The sequence below is a fragment of the Miscanthus floridulus genome, chromosome 17 (genome assembly GCF_019320115.1).
Source record: "Miscanthus floridulus cultivar M001 chromosome 17, ASM1932011v1, whole genome shotgun sequence".
NCBI lineage: Eukaryota > Viridiplantae > Streptophyta > Magnoliopsida > Poales > Poaceae > Miscanthus > Miscanthus floridulus.
In genome coordinates this window covers 11,865,349-11,888,822 of record NC_089596.1, presented here as the reverse complement: position 1 = coordinate 11,888,822, position 23,474 = coordinate 11,865,349, and the positions used below count along the sequence as shown (strand labels likewise).

General features: G+C 46.0%; 1 pseudogene; it reads left to right on the top strand.

Annotated features, from left to right (window-relative positions):
* The first annotated feature begins 7,393 nt into the window (after positions 1-7,393).
* LOC136515233 (uncharacterized) lies at positions 7,394-16,695 on the top strand (annotated as a pseudogene).
* The last annotated feature ends 6,779 nt before the right edge of the window (positions 16,696-23,474 follow it).

Sequence of the window (23,474 nt, the reverse complement as noted above, 5' to 3'; positions counted from 1 at the left end):
TTGATCTATGACGAGCCTCGAATCACCTCAGACGTCGAGGCGCCGTGCCCCAAGTTCGATGGCGACTTGCAAGCCATTGATGAGGGCCTTGTACTCAGCCACGTTGTTGGAGGCGGCGAAGTGGAGCCGCACCATGTAGTGCATGTGTACTCCGAGGGGCGAAATGAAGAGCAGACCCGCGCCTGCCCCAGTCTTCATCAGGGATTCGTCGAAGTACAGGGTCTAGCACTCCGTCTGAATTTAGGCAGGTGGCAGTTGGGTGTCTGTCCACTCAGCCACAAAATCGGCCAAGACCTGAGACTTGATCGTTTTCGAGGCACAAAAGTCAAGGTTTCCCCCATAAGCTCGATGGCCCACTTGGCTATCCTGCCCGAGGCCTCCCGGTTATGAACTATCTCTCCCAAGGGAAAAGATGATACAACAGTCACTGGGTGAGACTCGAAGTAGTGACGCAGTTTGCGCCGGGCTAGGACCACGGCATAGATCAGCTTCTGGATGTGGGGGTAACATGCTTTGGTCTCGGAGAGCACCTCGCTGATGAAATAAACAAGTCGTTGGGTGGGCAGAGTATGTCCCTCTTCTTGCCTCTCTACCACTATGGCAGCGCTGACCACTTGGGTCATTGCGGCGACATAGAGTAAGGGGGCCTCACCCCTGGCTAGCGGTACCAGGATGGGAGGATTTGTGAGCAGCCGCTTGAGTCTGTCGAGGGCTTCTTCGGCCTTGGGGGTCTAGGAAAAACGCTCGGATTTTCTCAAGAGTCGGTATAGAGGCAAACCTATTTCGCCGAGGCGTGAGATGAAGCGGCTCAGGGCCACAAGGCATCCCATGACCCTCTATACTCCCTTGAGGTCTCCGATTGGTCCCATGCTGGTTATGGCCGAGACCTTCTCTGGGTTGGCTTCAATGCCGCGCTCCAAGACTATGAATCCCAAGAGCATGCCTCGGGGGACCCCGAACACACACTTCTCGGGATTAAGCTTGATGCCCTTCTCTCTAAGGCATTTGAAGGTTATCCTCAAGTTGTCAACGAGATCCTCGGCCTTTCTGGTCTTGACCATGATGTCGTCCACGTAGGCCTCGACGGTCCGCCCAATGTTGTCGCCAAAGACCTGGGTCATGCATCGCTGGTACGTGGCACCTGCGTTTCTAAGGCCGAAAGGCATAGTCACATAGCAGTACATGCCGAATGGTGTGATGAAAGAAGTCGTGAGCTAGTCTGACTCTTTCATCTTGATTTGATGGTAACCAGAATACGCATCAAGGAAAGACAAGGTCTCGCACCCTACCGTGGAATCAATGATTTGATTGATTCGGGGTAATGGAAAGGGGACTTTTGGGCAGACTTTGTTCAAACTGGTGTAGTCCACGCACATCCTCCATTTCCCATTTTTCTTCTTGACTAACACGGGGTTAGCTAACCACTCGGAGTGGGACACTTTTTTGATGAATCCGGCCGCCAAGAGTTTCTGTATTTCCTCACCGATAGCCCTACGCTTTTCCTCGTCGAAGCAGCGCAGGCGTTGCCTCGCCGGCCTAGATCTGGCCTGAATGTCCAAGGCATGCTCAGCGACCTCCCTCGGTATGCCTGGCATGTCCGAGGGACTCCATGCAAATATGTTGGCATTTGCACAGATAAAGTCGACGAGCATGGCTTCCTATTTGATGTCGAGGGTGGCGCTGATCCTCAATGCTCGGTCGTCGGGGCAGGCAGGGTCGACCAGGACGAGTTTGATGGCTTCCGTGGGCTCAAACACCCCCGCACGACGCTTGGAGTCAGGCGCCTCACCACTAAGTTGGTCGAGGTGGGCGATGAGGGTCTCGGCCTCCGCAAGAGCCTAGGCGTACTCGATGCACTCAACATCACAGTCGTATGCATGTTCATACATGGACTCAATCGTGATGACACCGCTAGGGCCTGACATCTTGAGCTTGAGGTAGGTATAGTTGGGGACTGCCATGAACTTGGCGTAGCATGGCCGCCCCAGGATGGCATGGTAGGCTCCCCTGAACCCGACTACCTCAAAGGTAAGGACTTCCTTGCGGTAGTTGGAGGGGGTGCCGAAGCAGATGGGAAGGTCGATGCGCCCGATGGGTCACGTGCGCTTCCCAAGTATGATGTCGTGGAAGGGGGCGATGTCACCTTGGAGCCTCGACTGGTCAATCTCTAAGACCTCCAGGGTATTGACGTAGAGGATGTTGAGGCCGCTGCCTCCGTCCATCAACACCTTGGAGAGTCGGGTGTTGCCGATGATCGGGTCAACAACCAGTGGGTACTGCCCGGGATTTGGAACATGGTCATGGTGGTCATCTCGATCGAAGGTGATCGCCTCTCGAGACCAGTCGAGGTACCGAGGGGTGGCCACCTTGATCGAGAAGACCTCTTGGCGTTCCCTCTTGCGCTGCCGCCCCATAAGGCACGCCGAGGGCCCACCGAAGATCATGAAGGCGTTGCGTACCTCGGGGAACCCGTCATCCTTGTCTTTGTCCCGGTCGCTGGCGCCCTTCTGCTTGGAGTCATCGTCGAGGATCCCGAGCCTGGCGTAGTAATGTCGCAGCATGGAGCAATCCTCGAGGGCGTGCTTGACCGGGCCTTGGTGATAAGGGCATGGTTTCTTGAGCATGTCGTCGAAAGGTCTAGGGCCTCTGGGGCCTCGGGGATTCTTGCGTTCTATGGCCCCGACTAGATCAGCCTCTAGGACCTCTTACTTCCCTAGGCGCCCCTTTTTCTTTCTCTTGGGGAGGTGGGAGGCCGAGGCCTCGAGGGCCTCGTCCCTCCGCTTTCCCTTGGAGTCGCTGTCGAGGAAGATGGCTCCGACAGCCGCCTCGCCCGAGGCAAAGTTGGTGGCGATGTCAAGGAGCGTAGCAGCGATGCGCGGCACGTTCCGACCTAACTCCCAAACTAGGTCTCGGCAAGTGGTGCCGGAGAGGAAAGCCTGGACGATCTCCAAGTCACCGACGCTGGGCAACTCGGTGCACTGTTTGGAGAAGCATCGGATGAAGTCTCGGAGAGACTCGTCCAGCTTATGGCAGTAGCTTTTAAGGTCCCAGGAATTCCCAGGGCGCACATATGTGCCTTGGAAGTTTCCGACAAAGATCCTAACCAAGTTGCGCTAGTCGTGGATTTGTGAGGGAGGAAGGTGCTCGAGCCAGGCTCGCGCTGAGTCTGACAAGAGCAAGGGGAGGTTGCGGATAATGAGCAAGTCATCATCCACACCACCTAGCTGGTAGGCCAAGCGGTAATCGGCAAGCCAGAGTTCGCGGTTGGTCTCGCCGCAATATTTTGCAAGATTGGCTGGTTGCCGAAACTGGGCCAGGAAAAGGGCAGCGCGAATGGCCCTACTGAAGACCCGAGGGCCTGGTGGTTCAGGAGAAGGGCTGCGGTCCTCCTCGCTGTCGTAGTGACCGCCTCGGTGTGGGTGGTAGCCCTGAGCGGGCCCCTCGTTGTCGTGGCGTCGTCGCCTGCTAACCACCTCATGGTCTCCCTGCACCTCGCATCGATTGTCGAGGCGGTCCAGAAGCATGGGGACCCTATGGGCTATCGGTGCTCGAGCGGGCTCGGGATGAGCCAAGGCTTCCCTGTCCTATCGAGGTGGTGCTGCGGGCAGGTTTGAGACACCCCCATGCCGTCGGGAGGTGGAACTCTCGGCCTGCTGAACCGCGGCGGTCTCTAGGAGATCCCAGAGCTCACCGTGGACCTGCCGCCCCTCCGTGGTAGAAGGCTCGGGCATTGCGCGGACCAGCATTGCTGCAGCTGCGACGTTTTGGCTAGCACAATTAAAGACTGGGGGTTGCTCACTCCCTTCGTCGTCATGGATGCGGTGATGCACATCGCGGGACCTCTGTCGGGCTCCCCCGCCTTCGCCGTGACCTCGATGTTCCTGTTTCAGAGTGTCTCAAAGCTGCTGCAGCAGGAGTTGGTCTTGTTCGACCTTGGCCTGGAGCTCACGGAGTTGTTCCAGGTCTGGGCGTTGAGGTCGCGCAAGGGCGGGGGTCTCGTTTTGTGCGGCCGATAGGACAATGCGTGGAGGTGTGGCAGCGCCTGTACATGGGCGAAGCAGGGAACGGCTACCTGCCCCCTCGTCCTCCTCGCCCGCTCTTGGCATCCTGAGCCCAACGTGAAAACACTCGTGAGTGGGGTCGTAGGTGCCTTCATCGTCGGAGTCGGAGTAGCCTAAGCAGTAGTCGCTCGCGGCCAAGAACTGGCACATAGCCCCAGGGTCGTGGAGTTCAGAGAAATCCACTCCGGGCCATGCCTCGTCCTCCTCCGAGGAGTCGGCGTGGGTGCTCAGGTCAATAGCGAAGCGCTGGCGGCATTCCGAGGGATCCTCGTGAGTGGTAGTGTAAGCATAGGCGTGAGAGGCGGCAGCATTTCTCAACCCAAAGGGGTATGGGGATGGTGCCGTCGCCTGACTCTGCTCCGTCGGGATCGACTCCTCAGGGAGTGGTGGAGCAGATCTTGACGACTGGGCATCACCGCGTGCCACCAGCGATTTTCCTTTGTCCAAGCTCAGGCTAGACAGGTCCCCAGCCAGGGACCCTGTGCCAACAGCTAGTCGTAGGATATCGGCGAGGAGCGGCGTGCCGCCCCGGATTCGCATAGCGTCGGGGTGGTCTTGCTCGCGTCGTGCCTGGCGAGCGTAGCGAGAGCGGCCGCCCGGGCGCCGCCTACGCCTGGGCTGCCGGTGCGTGACTTCATCGTCGGTTGGTGGGGCTCGAGGAGTGAGGAGTACCATGTCATACTCATGCCCTAGGGACATGAACTCTAGGCTCCCAAACCAAACCACCGTGCCGAGACGCAATGGTCGTACGGGGTCTGCCATCCGGAACTTGCAGGGATGACGAAACTGACACGCAGAGGCCCCTACCTGGTGTGCCAACTATTGGTGTTTCGGACCGGGGGGTCCTCAACCAACTAGTGAATTTGAACTGCGTGCCCCTAATCCCGAATGGTGATGCAAAGAGACATAAGGTTTATACTGGTTTAGGCAATCAATGCCCTACGTCCAGTCTGAGAGATCGATCTTGTATTCCTTGCACCGAAGTGCTCGTAGTAGGGGGTTACAAGCTAGGGGAGAGAGGGAGCTAGTCCTAGGTCTCAGCAAGGTGTCGTGTGGGCCGTCTGAGACGTTGCTCTCAGGCGGCTGGAATGTGTGCGTGCGTGTGTGTGTGTGTTACAAGGTGTTCTTCTTCTATCCTTTTTCTAAGTGGCCCAAGCCCTCACCTTTTATAGTTGAAGGGAGGACAAGAACAGTACATGTGTTAACTATGCGGTGTCGTGCCAACAGGGGTGGCATGTCCAAGCCCTGTGGCCTGTTCCTGTGGCAGCATGGTCGTCGGAGTGGTCCATCCTTGGAACACTGGGGCGGCGTGCTAGTCCCATCCGATCCTGTGCGTCGTGAGAGCCCTGGGACTGCCTCGGAGTGGGTGCGGCGGTGGACGTGCAAACCGCTGTGGACGGACTGTGTACAAGGCCGAGGCTTGGTCGGTGCCGAGGCTGCACCATAGTGGGGGGTCTCGGTGGGCACAAACCCCGAGATAGCCGAGACCTTGGCGCACAGTGCCGAGGCCCCGAGTGGGTGGCTGATCTGGTGCGCCGGCTTGGGGGCGATGATAACCCAGGGCAAGTTGTCCATGTCGCGTTGTTTTCGAGGCGGGGATCGCGGGGCACAGTGCAGTGTGGGCGTTGATCGTGGGCACAGCGTCAGAACACAGTGGCCGGTAATCCCCGCCGTGCCCTGTCCCGACCGGTATGGCGTTGATGCGACGTTGGGTCCCGTCGGCCATTCTGTGGCATCGAACCATTGTTCGGCTGAGATTGCGGGAGTGGTTGAAATATTAATGAGACATGACGCGCTGTCGGGAGGGTTGGTCGAGGCGAGGGCGATGGACTATGGGTAAGCTGGTCTCGCGTGATACGGAGAATGAGGCCTCGCATAAGACGGAGAGCGGAGCCTCGCGCGATACGGAGAATGCACCCCCTGCCGAGGCCTTCCGTGGAGAGCCTCGCATGAGGCGGAGATTGTGTTCCCTGCCGAGGCCTCCCATGGAGAGCCTCGCGTGGGGCAAAGATTGCGTCAGGACACCGAGACCTCCCGTGCAAGGCTCGAGGCGAGGCGGAGGGCTCGGTGGGCCCGGTCGTGGTGGGTGAGGGGCCCACGGCTTACCTTCTAGCTTTGTTTTCGATGGGACTTAAGCGACCCCCTTGATTGTTCGCTCGGGGTACCCCGTTCTAAGGTACCCGACACGTGGCCAGCGTCCGGTCACTCCCAGTAACCTTCGTCTTTTCTGTCTAGGGCGCCGATGGCACCGTCAGACTATCCGCACTCTACGGGCGGACACTCCGCCGGTGGAGTTTCTTACCCTTGCTCCCAAACTTCACCACCCTTGATCAAATGTGCCAACCACCAAGTGTATCACCTTGTGCACATGTGTTAGCATATTTTCACAAACATTTTCAAGGGTGTTAGCACTCCACTAGATCCTAAATGCATATGCAATGAGTTAAAGCATCTAGTGGCACTTTGATAACCGTATTCTGATACGGGTGTCACCCCTCTTAATAGTACGGCTATCAATCCTAAATGTGATCACACTCTCTAAGTGTCTTGATCACCAAAACAAAATAGCTCCTATGGTTTATACCTTTGCCTTGAGCTTTTTGTTTTTCTCTTTCTTCTTTCCAAGTCCAAGCACTTGATCATCATCATGGTATCATCATTATCATGCTATGATCTTCATTTGCTTCATCACTTGGAGTGTGCTACCTATCTCATGATCACTTGATAAACTAGGTTAGCACTTAGGGTTTCATCAATTCACCAAAACCAAACTAGAGCTTTCTGCTGGCCCGTCGGCCTCTCAGTGCGCTGGACCGCTGTACGCTAGTGCTTCTTTTCAGAGCCCGTCACCATCGGCCTCTTTGTCTTCCTTTTTAGCAATCAGGACTCAGGAAGTCAGGAGCCGAGCCGCCACCAACGCAGCGCACTGCGCCAATGCCCGAACGTCGTAGCCCCGCATAGTGTGACAGCGAATCATGGAATCAGCGATCGCTACTTTGTACTTCCACAGCCCCGCATAGACTTCCACGAACGGTGACTCGGCGAGACGCAGGGTCGATAGCCGATCGAGCGATCAGCCGATCACCACGCGACAAGGTAGCCGAGGGCCCAAGGCAGGGCTCAACGAGGACGATGAGTCGATGACATCTGAAGATTTATCTTAGTTATTGCCTTCTGCCCTTTTTGTATTTTGTGAATCTAGGTTCTGAATAAATTCATGTCTAAATTGTCTAGGCCCTAGGGTTTTTTTCCTTGTTCAAATTTTGTCTAGTACTTTGTACTCATATAGTCATGTTTTTCTTATAATTTAGGTCAGGTGTAAGAATATTAGAATGTTACCTAAGAAACATTTGTCAGGGGCTGCAAAAAGAAAATGGAAAAGACAAGAAGAACAGTTTGTTCAGTCACAACAAGGTGCTTTGGATAAGTTTTTTTTAGCTTCAAGTAGTGCTGTGCGTGATGACAACCCTATAGATGCACTTGATAATCAAGAAGAAGAGCAACAACAAGTTAATGATAATTTAAGTGAACAAGTTGATGCTATAGATAATGAAAATTTACAGCTTTCCTCTCAACCTGAAAATTCAATTGATGATGTGCAACCTTCTATTCATGATGTCTTTGATCCCAGAACTTGGGAGAATCTTGATAATAAGGGTAGAGATATTTTGATTGAAAAAGGACCAGTGAGAGAATTGAATCTTGAGTTCCCTGTAGATGCTCATAATAGACATTTTTCATATGCTTACTACTCCTGAAAGTTAAGCAATGGTGAGGTGGTTGATAGAAAATGGTTGGTTTACTCTAAACATGTGGACAACTTTTTTTTGTTTTTGCTGCAAATTGTTCAAATCAGATCAGAACAAAAGTTTGGTAGCACACGATGGATTGAGGGACTGGAAACATCTTAGTTTAAGACTCAAGGAACATGAGAATAGTGTTGAGCATATAAGAAACATGAATACTTGGAATGAATTTAGGCTGAGGTTGAGCAAAAATAAAACAATTGATGATGATTTGCAATGAAAAATTGCAAAGGAGAGAGAGCGTTGGAGACAAGGTTTAGTAAGAATCGTTTCTGCTGTCAAGTTTCTTGCTAAACATAATTTGGCTTTTCGAGGGCAAAATGAGAAACTATATCAAGCTAACAATGGTAACTTTCTGGGCACAGTTGAAATGATGGGTGAATTTGATCCTGTGATGCAAGACCATATTAGGCGGATTCAAAATAGTGAGATTCATCATCATTACCTTGGGCATAAAATTCAGAATGAGATTATTTCTCTTCTCGCATATTGTGTAAAACAAACTATATTAAAAATCATTAAGGATGCCAAGTATTTTTTCTGTGATTTTAGATTGTACTCTAGATGTGAGTCATGAAGAACAAATGACTCTAATTATTAGGTGTGTGAATATATCGGGGAATGTTCCAAGGGTAGAGGAGTTCTTCCTAGAGTTTTTGAAGGTTGATGACACATCAGGATTAGGTCTTTTTAATGAATTAAAGAGTGCATTGGACTCTCTTGGTTTGAATATTGATGATGTGAGGGGTCAAGGGTATGATAATGGTTCAAATATGAAGGGGAAACACCAAGGTGTTCAGACGCGCTTGCTTGAAATTAATCCAAGAGCACTATATATGTCGTGTGCATGTTATAGTCTGAATCTTACTCTTTATGATATGGGAAAATCTTGCAGGTAAACTATTATTTCTTTTATATGTTATACATTGTTTTCATATAATATGCCATTATTTGGAATCTTACTATTTGTCATATTTGAAATCTTGCAGGCAAGCTATTTTTTGGCATTATCCAACGTATATACACCCTGTTTGCAAAATCTACCAAAAGGTGAAAGATTTTGGTTGACAATGTCCCAGGATTGACAGTTAAGTCATGGTCTAATACTCGCTGGGAAAGCTGAATAAAAAGTGTTCAAGCTATCAGATTCCAAACTCCTCAAATAAGATCAGCTTTAATAGCGCTAGAGAAAGCTTCAACTGATGACCCAATGGCAGTTAGTGAATGTCAATCTTTGGTGAGTGCACTTGAGAATTTTGAATTTATAGTTAGTTTGGTTATTTGGCACGATATTTTATTCTCTATAAATAAGGTTAGCGAGAAGTTGCAATCTAAAATTATGAGTATAGATGCTACTCTCAAACACATTGAAGGTGTCATATCATATTTTAAGAAGTATAGAGATAAAGGTTTCACTTCTAGTATGGATACAGCAAAAACATTGCATCTGAATTGGATATAGAGCCAACATTTCCTACAAAACGTCAACGAAAGAGAAAGAAATATTTTGATGAACAAGATGACCAAGACAAGAAAATACAACAGTCTGTTGTGGACTCCTTTAGAAGAGAGTACTTCCTAGTTATGATTGATTCTGCAATTGCTTCATTGACTAGTAGATTTGAGCAGATGACAACATTTGATAATGTTTTTGGGTTCATGTTCAATTCAGAAAATTTGAAATCCTTGGATGAAGCTGATCTTTGGTTGCGCTGCAAGATTTTTGTGGAAAAATTTTCTCATGATAACTCATCCGATGTTGAGATCAATGATTTTTTTTTCAGAATTAAAGGTGTTGCAAGTGACTTTGCCAGATTCTTTGATGTCGGCGCCAGAGATTCTAAAGTTTGTCATGGATGCAGATTGCTATCCAAATATTTCAGTTGCATATCGAATTCTTTTAACTATACCTGTGACTGTAGCTTCGGCCAAAAGAAGTTTCTCAAAATTGAAGTTGTTGAAGAACTATTTGAGATCAACTATATCACAAGAAAGGTTAAATGGCTTGGCTATGTGCACCATCGAGAATGATATCTTAGACACTATTGATCTCGATACCGTTCTTGATGATTTTGCATCAAGAAATGCCCGAAGAAGTATCTTTTTATAAGAAGCAGTGGATATGATGGAGTTCTATTCTTCTTTAAGGTAATCGTATTAGTTCTAGAAGTATAAATATATTGCTCTTTTAGTCTACATTGTTTCTCGCTCTCGATAAGTATTAGACATATTAAATTAAAAATATATTATTAGATTTGCTTTTCCTATACAAGTAAAATTAGCCTATATATTCTAAAATTTTATGGTCTAGAGGGGCCGTCGTGACGAGTTCGCCTGAGGGCCCTCAAAATCATAGGACCGGCACTGCTGGTGCGTATAGGCTGGGAGAAGGGAGCAGGGGGCGCGAGCGCGAGCGCGAGCGCTGGGAGGAGTGGAAGACGGGGCTGTTGTCTTTGGGCTAGAGGCTCGGGGGATGGGCGAGGCAGTGAGAACCGGTGGGGGTCGCAGAGTTTCAAGCGGTGGCCATGGCAGGCAACAGAGCGTAAGCAAGTAGGAGAGGGAGTGAAGGCGAGCGCGTGGGTCGGCTGGCCTTAAGGCGCGCGGAGCGCGAGTGGGCCACACGAGCAGGCGCCGTGGCAGGGTGGAATGGGCGGCCTAGGCGCCCCTGTGCGTGCACAGAGCAGGGCATGGGTGATGGCAGAGCAGGGTAATTCCGTGGGTAGTGCCAGGTGCCCCCCTTGACCACACCGTTTCGGCATATTCCGTCCGGATTCGGAGCTGGCTACTGTGACAAAAGATCTTCGCCTCATGTTGAACTTCCACTCTTATTAAGGGACTAAGGTCATTAGGATAGTGTATTAGTGGGTAATTAAGACCAAAGCTAGTAGTGTCAGCAAAAAGTAAGCACTTAAATTTTCTAAGTCTCCTAGGAAACAGCATTTTATTCAAACTTTGAAGCACTCATTAATCTATGAAACAATCAAACTAGGCACGAACAAGCACTCCACCACAAGGTACAAAACTTAAACTAAGTTTTTCACACCAATATATTTTATAGTTTCTATATAAATAATTATTTATTAATCCTCCAAAAAGCTATTGAGCAATTAAAACAAGGTAAGGTTTTCAGCATTTTTAATGATTTTCTCCATATTTTTCCAACAAGAACCCTAAATAACTTTTGTTCGCAAACTCATTTAGAGATGTTTAATTACAACGTACGGCAAGGTTGGTTGACATCACACACATTGATTTTTTTTACCAAAGTGATTCAAACAAATATGTGCTTATCATTTCATGCAAGAGTTCATCACCAAACCTAGGTAAACTTAGTTAACAGGTTTTATTAAGCCTTAAACCATTGCTAAACAGGTGCGTAACACCAGGGGTGTTACAGAAGGAGAGGTCGTGCGGCGCCAGGGCAGCGTGCAGTGAATAGAGGGTGAGGAGGTCGTGACCGACTCCCTGTCTTAGCGCTCGGCCCATGCCTCCATGGCTTAGTTAGGCCACGGTTGCTTGGACTTGTTCTAGCTTCTGTGTCATGAGCCGTCCGAGCAGCTGACTAATCGGTGTCTTGAGATATCCGGAGTATCATAACCCCGACATATAGCTAAGTTTTCTACTACTACTTTGCTTTTTTTTTATCACCATTTGGATTTGGTAGAAAGTGGATTAAGTAGTTTTTCTTTCTATTTCTGATTCTTTTCATGCGATACTGAATTAAAGTTGATTCTAATCATACAGGTGAAGAAGTGAAGCTTGGAGCCATGGTTTCAAGCAAAACTGGTGATGATTTTAGTTATCCACCTTTCACTGACATTGCCCCTGAACACTTCACTTTCACATTGTAATTTTTATATAAGCTTTGTCTGAGATCTCTTGGCAAGAAAAAGAGTGAGGATAGTGTCATTGTATTTGTCAAAGTTGATGACAAGAAGCTAGCTAGTGCTTGAAACCCTATCAATTGAGAAGCTATCACACACAGTTCAAAGACTACTAATGCCACTTTTCTGTGGTTATCGCATGTTCCTATGTTTGAATATCCTTTCCTATATTTGAATTTGCATTATAATGGTTCCGATGGTCATTACTTGAGACTCTTCAATGACCACAAAAATCATCTAACAGATTGCTCTAGTTTCCATTTGGTGACCTCCAATATCACACGAATATAAGGTAGAAGAGGTAATCCGGCTCAAAGATGGTCCTCATAGCAAATACTAATAACAGTAGAGGTGCACTAATTCAGTACTGAAGTTATCAAATAAAGAAGACGTGCGAGATTATAATGTCAAAAAAAAAAGACTGAGCGTTTCTTTTGGCTCCTAACTCCTGCCAAATTTACAGTGCATATATATACTGCAGGGACCGTTGCATGCGATTCCCATTTCCATCATACACGATCTATGAGCTGTCATAGCATTTCAGTGAGTAAAATGGGCCTCATGGTCATGGCTCAGCAGCCACACAAGCAACTAATCGAGCAAGTTAACTGTGATGAACTAGTGAGTTCCCGGCTAATGAAATTGAAGCTTCTGCCCAAACGTATGCTAGGGTCTCAAAACCAATTCCAAACACCTTTTTAAAAAAGATTCCAAAATAAATAAATAAATAAACCAATTCTACTCAACTCGTCGGGTTCTCTGATTTCCCGACTTGTCTGCGCTCTACATGGGCCTGTTTGACAGTAATTGTACGAACGAATAAGCTGGCATGCCCTAAAAAGGTCAATTAGACAGAGAGCTAGATCGTTGGGCCTTCTTGACAAATTTGCAGCTAAAAAACGGGAAACAACAAAATTCATGATGCATTTCCCACAAATAATACGAGGCGGTTGAAGTTAATATCATGGAACTGAGTCCTACCTAATTCACCACTAACCAATGCACTACAATGTATCTATTAGCAGATTCGTCACCCACACTGAATCAGCAAAGAAATACCTTCTTGCGAAGCAGATTCTCGAATCAACCATCACTACTGTAGATACAATTTTTAGAGGTTTCCTATTTGTTCGGTCTGATTGAAATTCTAGCCACGCCATGAATTATCCTTAGAAATCGATTTCTTAAGACGGCTCCTAGAAATCAATTTTCAGAAGGAGTTGCCAAGGTCATTATAAATAATTGCCACCCAAATAAATTCATATATTTTTCAAATACGATCTAATGAAGACAAACTTTATATCAACATTGTAGAGCTCAATAAGATCTACAACTTTACGGTTGGTAACTTTTATAGATTATTTGGATGCATATAAAACTTTAAATTCAAATTTTCTTATTTGACAAATGACCTTATAGAGACACACTCTACACCAAAGTTAGGGGGTTGAAAGCATCTAGGCCCCTAGTTGGGTTTCGGTGATTAATGACCACACAAGATTACTATGACTAACATGTGTTTTACAGAGGCATTATAAGTTAGGTCATGGTAATGGTGACTAATTGGGCACTTATGGTATTCATGCCCCTGACGATGGAAATCGTTTCGGTTTTCAAAGGATGGACGACAAGGTTAAGGACGGACTAGTTGTAAGTGTCGTTTGGAGTTGAGAGACACTTAGATTAGTTATAGGACTTTGTTTTTTCCTTTGGCCGTACTATAAAGGGGGGCATGAATTGGTAGCTTGACCTAGGCGAGTCTAGTGAGAAGACTGTGGTGCATATTTCTTTAATCTAGCACTAGGTAGCTTAGTTGAAGCCCAAGATCATCGGAAGTTGGAAAGTGATTCGAAATGCCGCTTGAAACGGAGGCCAGCACTAGAGGTGGCACTGGACACTGCGGTGTACACCGCCATGGGGGTGACGGTGCACCGCCCAAGGGGTAGCGGTGCCACCGCCCTTTTTCTCCCTAGGCTGGCTGTTTGGGAAAATGCCCTAGCGGTCACTGACAGGGCACCACCCTAGGGGTGGCGGTGCCACCGCCGTATTTTCCCCGAGGCTGGTGATTTCAGTACTTTGCACTGAGTGGCATCGGACAGGGCACCGCCAGGGGGGTGACGGTGCCACCGTCCTATTAATCTAGAGAGGGGGTTTACTAGTGGCTGGTCACCGCCTAGGGGGTGGCTGTGCACCGCCCTAGGTGTGGCGGTGCCAGCCCAGTAACGGCTAGTTCAAAAACTAGCCGTTGGGGTGGCATCAGACAGGGGGTGGCAGTGCGCCACCCTGCTATCCAGTGACCCTGATTCTGCTGAGTTGGAGGGTAACGGCTAGTTCCTTGGCTTGGGTCTATTTATACCCCTACATCTCGTGCGTTGAGGCTCTCTTGCCCATTTGTTCAGCTGAGGAAACCATTTGGTGTGCAAGGGAGAGCAAGAGCCTAGTGGGGTTATTGAGATTTGCTAATCCAAGATTAAGGACCTCATTAGTGCATAGAGAGTAGCAAGTGTGTATCCACTCTTCTCATTAGGCTTGGTTGGGTCAAGTGAGAGTTCGTGCTTCTTACTCTTGGTGATCGCCATCACCTAGATGGCTCGGTGGTGATTGGAAGCTTGGTGATCATCCGACGGAGCTTGTGGATGACACAAGTCATGGTGTGAGCGGTTGTGGACGATTCACCATGACGGAGTTTCGAAGAATCAGCCCATAGAGAGCACTTAATGCTTACGCGGATCAAGGGGGAACTACACCCTTGCGCGGGTGCTCCAATAAGGACTAGTGGGGAGTGGCAACTCTCTGATACCTCAGAAAAACATCGCCGCATTTCTCTCCCTCTCTTTACTTTGAGCATTTATATTTGAGCAATTCAATTCATGTCTTTATATTCTTAGAATTGCCATGCTAGAGTAGGATTAGAACCTAGGGTGCAAAAATTTTGTGCGGTAGAACAATAGAAACACTTTTAGGCATATGGGGTGAAATGGGCTAAGTGTAGGGCTTAATTATTGAAAGAAATTTAGAATTAGCCCAATTCACCCCCTCTTGGGCATCTTGATCCTTTCAATTGGTATTAGAGCCTCGTACTCCTTGAATTAGGCTTAACTACCTAGAGCAAGATGTCCCACATGGATGAACCCCCTCCCATCTTTGAGGGAGATGATTTTCCTTATTGGAAAATTCGCATGGAGGCATACCTAGAGGCTTTAGATGTTGGAGTGTTTAGAGCCACCACACAAGGCTTCCCAAAACCTAAGGATCCCACCAAGCTTGAAGGTGATGAGGTTCACTACGAGAATTAGAATGCAAAGGCTAGAAACACCCTTTTTAGAGGCCTTTGCAAGGATGTCTTTAACTGTGTGCGGAACGACAAAGACTCCCATGATCTATGGTCAGATATTTGTGTGCTCCATGAGGGAACCAAGAGTGAGCATGAGGAACGCTATCACCTTGTGATGAAGAAGCTTAACTCCTTTGAAATGCTTCCTAGTGAAAGTGCTAATGAAATGTATTCTCGCTTGAATGTTCTTGTAGAAGAGGTCAATGTGCTTAGACTCACACAAATGCAACCATCTGATGTTGTGAGAAAGATCTTGAGTGTTCTTCCCATTGACAAGTATGGGCATATTGTGATGGTGCTTCATCAAGGTAATCTTTCCGCCGCTACGCCAACTCAAATATTGGGGAAGATCAATGCACATGAGATGTACATGCACATTACTCCTCAAGAGGGCTCCTCTTCTTCAAAGAAGAAAGATTTGGCTTTCAAGGCTAGCCAAGAGAAGAGAAAGTTGCACTTGATAGCTCTAGTGATGATGAAGTTGATGATGCAAGTCTTGCTCTCATGATGAGAAGAACCACCAAGATGCTCAAAAAGCTAAACAAGAATGGTGTCAAGTTTGATGGCAAGAATAAGGAGTATCACAAGAAGAAGAAAAATGGCAAGGCTTATATTGTTGGTCATTAGCTCATGGACATTGAATCATCAAGTGGCTCATCCGATGATGAAAGTGATAATGAGAAGGAGAAGGTGTCTGATCTTGTGATTGGTTCTTCACTATCTCCACCGCCACCGCCGCCATCATCCTCTACACACCTATGCCTCATGGCCAAAGGTGAATGAAAGGTACAAAGTGATGATGATAGTAGTGGTGATGACAATGCTAATAATGATGAAAATGGTAGTGATAGTGATGAAGAATTTGAATCACCTTCTTATGATGATCTTGTCAAATTGCTAAATCAATATACTAAAATCATTAGAAAGACAAGAGCTAAAAATAAGAAGCTAGAACTTGAGAATGATTCACTCTTAGCAAAGTATGACATAGCCAAAAAAGCTAGTGATGAGCTTAGAGAAGAAAATAAAATTATGTCATCCAAGCACAAGGAGCTCAAAACCTCTAAAAGGAGCTTAGAGAAAAATATAATAAACTTGAGGGGATACACAATGAGCTCATCACTAGATACAACTTGCTAAAAGAAGAGTACACCAATCTCAAGGTTAATCATGACAATCTAGTGCTTTCTCATGAGTATTTATCCAATGAGCCGCATGATGCTACTAACCAAGTTGTTAAGATTGATATAGCCACATCATGTGATGACTTGATTGTTGAGAGCATTGAGCAAGGTTCTAGTAGCAAAGGTAAGAAAGTTGTTGAGTCCGACAACTATGATGATTATGTCAAGCTAAAGAATGAGAATGAGAAGCTTAAGAAAGATCTTGAGAAGCTAGCAACCACCAACACAATTGTCTTGGAGACACTTGACAATGATCATGACATGGCTCTTGAGAATGAGATGCTTAGAGAAAAGAACAAGAGGCTCAAGATGGAGAAGAATCTTGAGAGGCTATCAACTCATGATGAACTTAGAGAAGAAAACAAGAAACTCAAGTTGGAGAAAGAGCATCTCAAGACCGGTTTGAGCAAGTTCACAAGAGGCTAGTATCTTCAAAGTAAGCTACTTATGAACACCGTGATGAAGATAGATAGAAGTGGTATTGGATTCTTGGCAAATTAAGAGAAGAAGGCTAAAGCTCAACATCAACAATACAAGTCAAAGCCTAAGCCAAAGAGATGCTTTGAGTGTGGACAAGAAGGTCACTTTGCTCATGAGTGTGAAACTCCACCACCACAACCCTTGCCTAAGCATGCTAAACCCTTTGCTTTCAATGCTCACTACATGCTTAGAAAGGATTATAGTGAAAAGATGAAAGTCATGTTCTTAGGTCCACCAAACAAGAATATGCCTATGCAAATTTGGGTTGCTAAGTCACTAGTTGAGAAAGTCAAAGGCCCTCATCAAGTTTGGGTCCCTAAACAATAAGCTTGATCTCTTGTGTGTGTAAGTGAACTACAAGACCGGTGGAAGTCATTGGGTTATTGATAGTGATTGCACTCAACATATGACCGATGATCCTCGTATGTTCACATCACTTGATGAAGATGTGGATGGTCAAGAAAGGATTACATTTGGTGGTAATTCAAAGGGCAAAGTACAAGGGTTGGGCAAAGTTGCAATATCAAATTATCACTCAATATCAAATGTGCTATATGTTGCTTCATTGAGCTTCAACTTGCTATCCGTTGGACAATTGTATGATCTTGGCTTTCAATGTTTGTTCACCGAGAAAGAAGTGGTTGTGTCAAACAAAGATGATGATCAAGTTATATTCAAGGTCTTTAGATACAATAACCTATATCTAGTGGATTTCACCTCCGAAGATACTAACTTGAAGACATGCTTATTCACCAAGACATCACTTCGGTGGCTTTGGCATAGAAGGCTTGCACATGTTGGGATGAGCTCACTCAAGAAGCTATTGAAAAATGAGTTGGTGAGAGGTTTGAAGGATGTGAAGTTTAAGAAGGACAAGCTTTGTAGTGCATGTCAAGCCGACAAGCAAGTTGCTAACACTCATCCAACCAAAGCTTACATGTCAACAACAAGAGTGCTAGAGCTTCTCTAGATGGATCTATTTGGACCAACAACTTACAATAGTTTGGGAGGCAATCTCTATTGTCTTGTGATAGTTGATGATTACTCTAGATACACTTGGGTGTTCTTCCTTCATGACAAGACCGAAGTGACCGCATGTTTCAAGAAGTTTGCCAAGAGAGCACAAAATGAATTTGATGTGAAGATCAAGAAGATAAGAAGCGATAATGGGAAAGAATTTGTCAACACAAACATTGAAGAGTATTGTGATGAAGTTGGGATCAAGCATGAGGTCTCCACAGCCTACACTCATCAACAAAATAGTGTAGTAGAGAGAAAGAACCGGACACTAATCACTCTTGCAAGAACAATGCTTCATGAGTACAACACACTGGAAGATTTATGGGTGGAAGCTATCAACACTACATGCTATGCATCCAACCACCTATTTTTTCAAAAGTTTCTTGGCAAGACCCCTTATGAGTTGCTTAATGGGAAGAAACTAGGCATCTCATTCTTCTAGGTGTTTGATTGCAAATGCTACATCTACAAGAAGGGGCAACACCTAGGGAAGTTCTAAAGATGTCATGATATTGGTTTTCTTGTTGGTTACTCATCAAAGTCCAAAGCATATCGAGTATTTAATCATGTCACCAGCTTGGTTCAAGAAACATATGATGTGGAATTTGATAAATCTAACGACTCCCAAGACATGAGAATCTTGATGATATAGGTGATGAACCATTTAGGGAGGCTATGAAGAACATTCTGATTGGAGACATCAAACCTAAAGATGATGAAGATGAAGTATATGTGATTGAGCCACCCTCTTCATCAAATGTGCCACAAGATAATAAAAAAGATGCGAGAGTAGAAAATGAAGATACTCATGTCTCCCATGATCAAATGGTGGCACAAGCTCAAGATGTTGATGCTCCACAACCTCCTCCTCAAGTGGTTGATAGAAGAAATTTTCCTCTACTTCAAGTACATCCACAAGATCTCATCATAGGGGGTCCTTCAAAGGGTGCAATGACTCGCTCTTAAAAACTTGCTTTATTTATTGAACATCACTCGTTTGTCTCTTGCATTGAGACTAAGAATGTAGAAGAAGCTGTTCAAGATGCGGATTGGGTAAATGCCATGCTTGAAGAGTTGAACAACTTCACCCACAATGAAGTTTGGACACTTGAAGAGCGACCACAAGATGCAAGAGTCATTGGAACAAAGTGAGTGTTCCGCAACAAGCAAGATGAACAAGGCATCGTTGTGAGGAATAAGGCAAGGCTAGTTGCAAAGGGGTTCTCTCAAGTTGAAGGTTTGGATTTTGGATAGACTTTTGCACCGGTTGCAAGACTTGAAGCCATTCGTATCCTCCTTGCATATGCATCACATCATGAAATGAAATTATATCAAATGGATGTTAAAAGTGCATTTTTAAATGGCTTCATAAATAAACTAGTCTATGTTGATCAACCTCCCAGGTTTGAAGTCCCTAGATATCCTAATCATGTTTATAGGTTGTCCAAAGCGCTATATGGGCTAAAGCAAGCCCCAAGAGCTTGGTATGAGCGCCTTCCATATTTTCTCATTTAGAAGGGCTTCACCATTGGGAAGGTCGATACCACACTATTTACCTAGAAGCTTGATGAAGAAATCTTTATTTGTCAAGTGTATGTTGATGATATCATATTTGGCTCAACAAATAAAGACTATTACAAAGAGTTTGGTGAATTGATGTCGAAGGAGTTTGAGATGTCTATGATTGGAGAGCTTACATTCTTTCTTGGTTTTCAAGTCAAGCAAATGAGAGAATGGATTTTCATCTCTCAAGAAAAGTATACCAAGGATTTTATCAAGAGGTTCAAAATAGATGAATGTAAGCTAATCAAGACACCAATGACATCAAATGGACATCTCAACCTAGATGAGTGAGGTAAATCGATTGATCAAACTCTCTACCGTTCTATGATTGGTAGCTTGTTATATTTGACCGCATCTAGGCCTGACATCATGTTTAGTGTGTGTATGTGTGCTAGATTTTAAGCTAGCCTAAGGAAGCTCACTTAGTTGCCATTAAGAGAATCATTAGGTACCTTAAGCACACACCAAACATTGGCCTTTGGTATCCCAAAAGAGCTAGATTCTAACTAGTTGGATATTCCAATTCAGATTATACTAGTTGCAAAATTGATAGAAAAAGCACATCCGGAAGATGCCATTTGCTTGGTAGATCACTAGTGTCTTGGACCTCTAAGAAGCAAAATAGTGTGGCCTTGTCCACTGCCAAGGCAGAGTACATTGCCGCAGGTGCTTGTTATGCACAAATCCTTTATATGAAGCAAACTCTTCTAGACTATGGTGTAGTTCTAGAAAAAGTACCCCTTTTGTGTGACAATGAGAGCACGGTAAAACTTGCTAATAACCCGGTTCAACACTCTCGCACCAAGCACATAGATATCTATCATCACTTTCTTAGAGATCATGTTGCTAAAAGTGATATATCACTAGAAGGTGTAAGAACCGAAGATCATTTGGCGGATATATTCACTAAACTGTTGTATAAGGCTACGTTTTGTAGGTTGAGGAATGAGCTGAACATGCTTGACCTAAGCAACTTCTCTAAAAAATGAGCTTGTGTTGACCCTTGCATTGCATTGTAATATAAAACATGTTTAATTTTTGGTAATGCACTTAGAGCTTGTCTAACATGGTTAAGATAACTGCCGAAAAGCGTGTGAAAAAGCTTAACCTTGGATCAAACTTGACAAGCAACTAGATTTAAATTCAAGTATTGCATTGCATATGCATGTGTGTTGCTTTTGTTGTTTCTTTTCGGTTAAGTTTGAGCATCCGCTGTGTTCGTCCACCGATATGGGGAGCATTTGAGGCTCCTAATGGTTATGACCCCTATGTGGTGGCCACATGATGTCTCCTTGCTCTTTTTATTGTCTATTTTCTTAAAAATTAATTAAGCCTATGCCAAAGCTATTTTAAAATTGAGGGCTTGAGTGTGGAAGACTCGTACTAGTCCCAACTAGTGTTTATTTGCCTCTTTTTGTGGTTGGGACTCGGTTGGGTGCAGGTTCGGCGAAGACAAATTTCAAATCTGAAGTCAGAGAGGCATCAGACAGGTCACCGGATAGGTACTGTAGAAGTGGCGGTGCCAGCGCTGTTCGTGGAAAATTAACCTTGGTCACCGTCACTGCCGGTGTACACCGGACAAGGCCAGGCGGTGCACCATCTCTGTCACCGCCACGGTCACAGTAGCTGTCCGGTGCCAATTTGAAAAGCTGTCACACCCCAAAATTTTGGTTTTGGGATGTGACTAGAAAACACTAAAAACAAACCAAAAAAATTTAATAGTTTCTAAAATTTTCCCAACTTTAGTTAAGTTGTAGACATTTTAGATAGTGGAAAATGTGAGTTTCTAAAATTTTTGGAATACAATTTAATTTTATGTTGCACTTCATGCCTTTGCATAGTGTTTTTTGTATGAAAAATGAGTTTAAATGTTTTAAAATGTGCATAGGGTTTGATCCAAATCAAATCTCTCAAGATCCTTGACCAAAGTTTCCATAACCTCAATACCATGATCAAATCTTTGGGAACCATTCACCTTGATCCTTGTTCCAGAAACCTTGGCGGGTCCTCAACTTTCATCTTTCTCTCTTTTCTCCTCATTTCAGAGCTTCTAATTCTTTGCGACCCAGTCTTCTCCAAAGCCATAACTCTATGCTTGATGGCCAATCATTGTAGGTCCTCTCTCTCACACAATTCTACCATCACGTTAGAGTAAAATCACTCACATATCATAGACCCAAGTTAATCTCATTTCTTCCCAATCTCTTATCAACCCAATGGCAGCCCTAATTTTGTTCTCTCTTTCTAATGGGCTCATTCTTTTCTCTCCTTTTCTCATAGACTCTTTCCCCTCTACCTTTTCTCCTCTTGATCAAAGCCTACAACCCAAAAAGACCACAAACACCCAGCCCTATAACTCTATCCTCGCTTCGGGCCAAACCCGGTCCAAACCTTGCCTTAGCTCTTGCCGTGGGTCAAATCCCAACCATCCTCCTCTCCTTTGTGGCCCAATATCAAGCCCAACCAGCCCTCTATCTCTTCCTCTCCCCTCTCCCACATCACCCCCAGAAAGCCCTCTCCAATCTTGCAAAAATATCAAGCCATGACCCTTTGCCTTCCTACCCCTTCGTCTCCCATCACTGCTCCTTCATATGTACCTCCCCTATCCCCCCCTCACGCATCCCTCTCCATTTCTCATGTGAGGAAAAGAGGAGGGACGCCCCTACAGCTCCCCCTCCTCCCCATGGCTGCCCCGATCAACCGCAACGCGAGAAGGATGCCCCGTCGTACCACATCGTCGTCACCGGCCATCATCGATGCATCTCCTCGCTCCCCCACACCCTTCCCCTTGGTGAGAACACTCCATCATCTCTCCTAACTTGTTTTGATGTTCTCCTCTGCATATCAAGTACCTTAGATGATGTATGGTTGATCCCCGGCGAAGTTTACCCGATGTATGTGTTGCTGTCCTAGCGACCAGATTTGCTGCTGTTGATGGAATCGGCGTTCCTCGCTGTTTTGTTACTCCGGTCTTCAAACTCTTTGGTCAAGTTGTATTTAACATCCTTGAACACGCCTCTACAAGATGGTTTTGCCATAGGAGTTGAGAAACCGGAGATATCGTCATCTCCGTGCCCGCTGTTCCTGCTGTCTTGTCAGCATGCAGCTCTGGATGGCATTGGCGTTCCTCGCTAATCTGCTGACCAAATCATCAAGCCCTTGCACCTACATGTTCATGACATCCCTTCACATGACCCTAAAAGTCAGTTCGGCTATGCAATCCCTGATGGCCGAGATATCGAGACCGAAGTGCCTACTACGCCTGCTGTCCAAACAGCAGTCACCCTGTTTTTGGCAACGACGTTCCTGTTGATCCATTGAACCCCAGGATGCATCCTTTGTCTAGACTATCATATATATGGTTGCACATGCCTCTGCAAAGTTTCATGGTTATAGGATAATATATGAAAGAGATATGTTCCTATCCTGTGCTCGCTGTCCCTGCTACTCTGCAGTTGCGCTGATGCCGGTTGGCATGCGTGTTCCCTATGATTCGCCGCTCCGGTGCTCAAGACCTTCGACCACAATGTGTATCATATACTTACACACATCTCTGCAAGTTGGCTTAGTCATATGAACCACAACACCGAAGATATAAGCATCACCGTGTCCCTGCTCCTGCCATGCCAACAGCCATGCAGTGCCATCTTGCAATCTCGTTCCCCGGCTATCCGATGGTCAAAATATCATGCCCTTTTGCCACAACATGCTCCGTACAGTACCTAGCAACCCTACAAAATTCATCTCTAATTGTTTATGTTATAACCATGCAATCGGTCATCATAACCACCGCTGTCCACCGATGTGCATGTACTGGTTGCCTCGGCAATTCGTCGCGTTCCCCGCTAAACCGCTACATGAATTGCTGAGGTATCTACCATGATCATGTGTCTCCTAGTTGTACATGATCCTACCAAGTTCTATGCCAATAAGTTCAGTGTGTCCCTTCCTTTTCATGGTCACAGCCGCCGCTGCTCGCCGCCATCCCCCACCGGGTACGCTCAACTGGTGCACAATATGCCATAATCGTGTTCCCCTTTGATCTTGAATCCACCTTAGTGCATTAGTTGATCATGATATGTTTCCAAGTAACCTGTACGCATATCCAACCATTTTTGTTCTAATAAATATGTTTCTTCTAG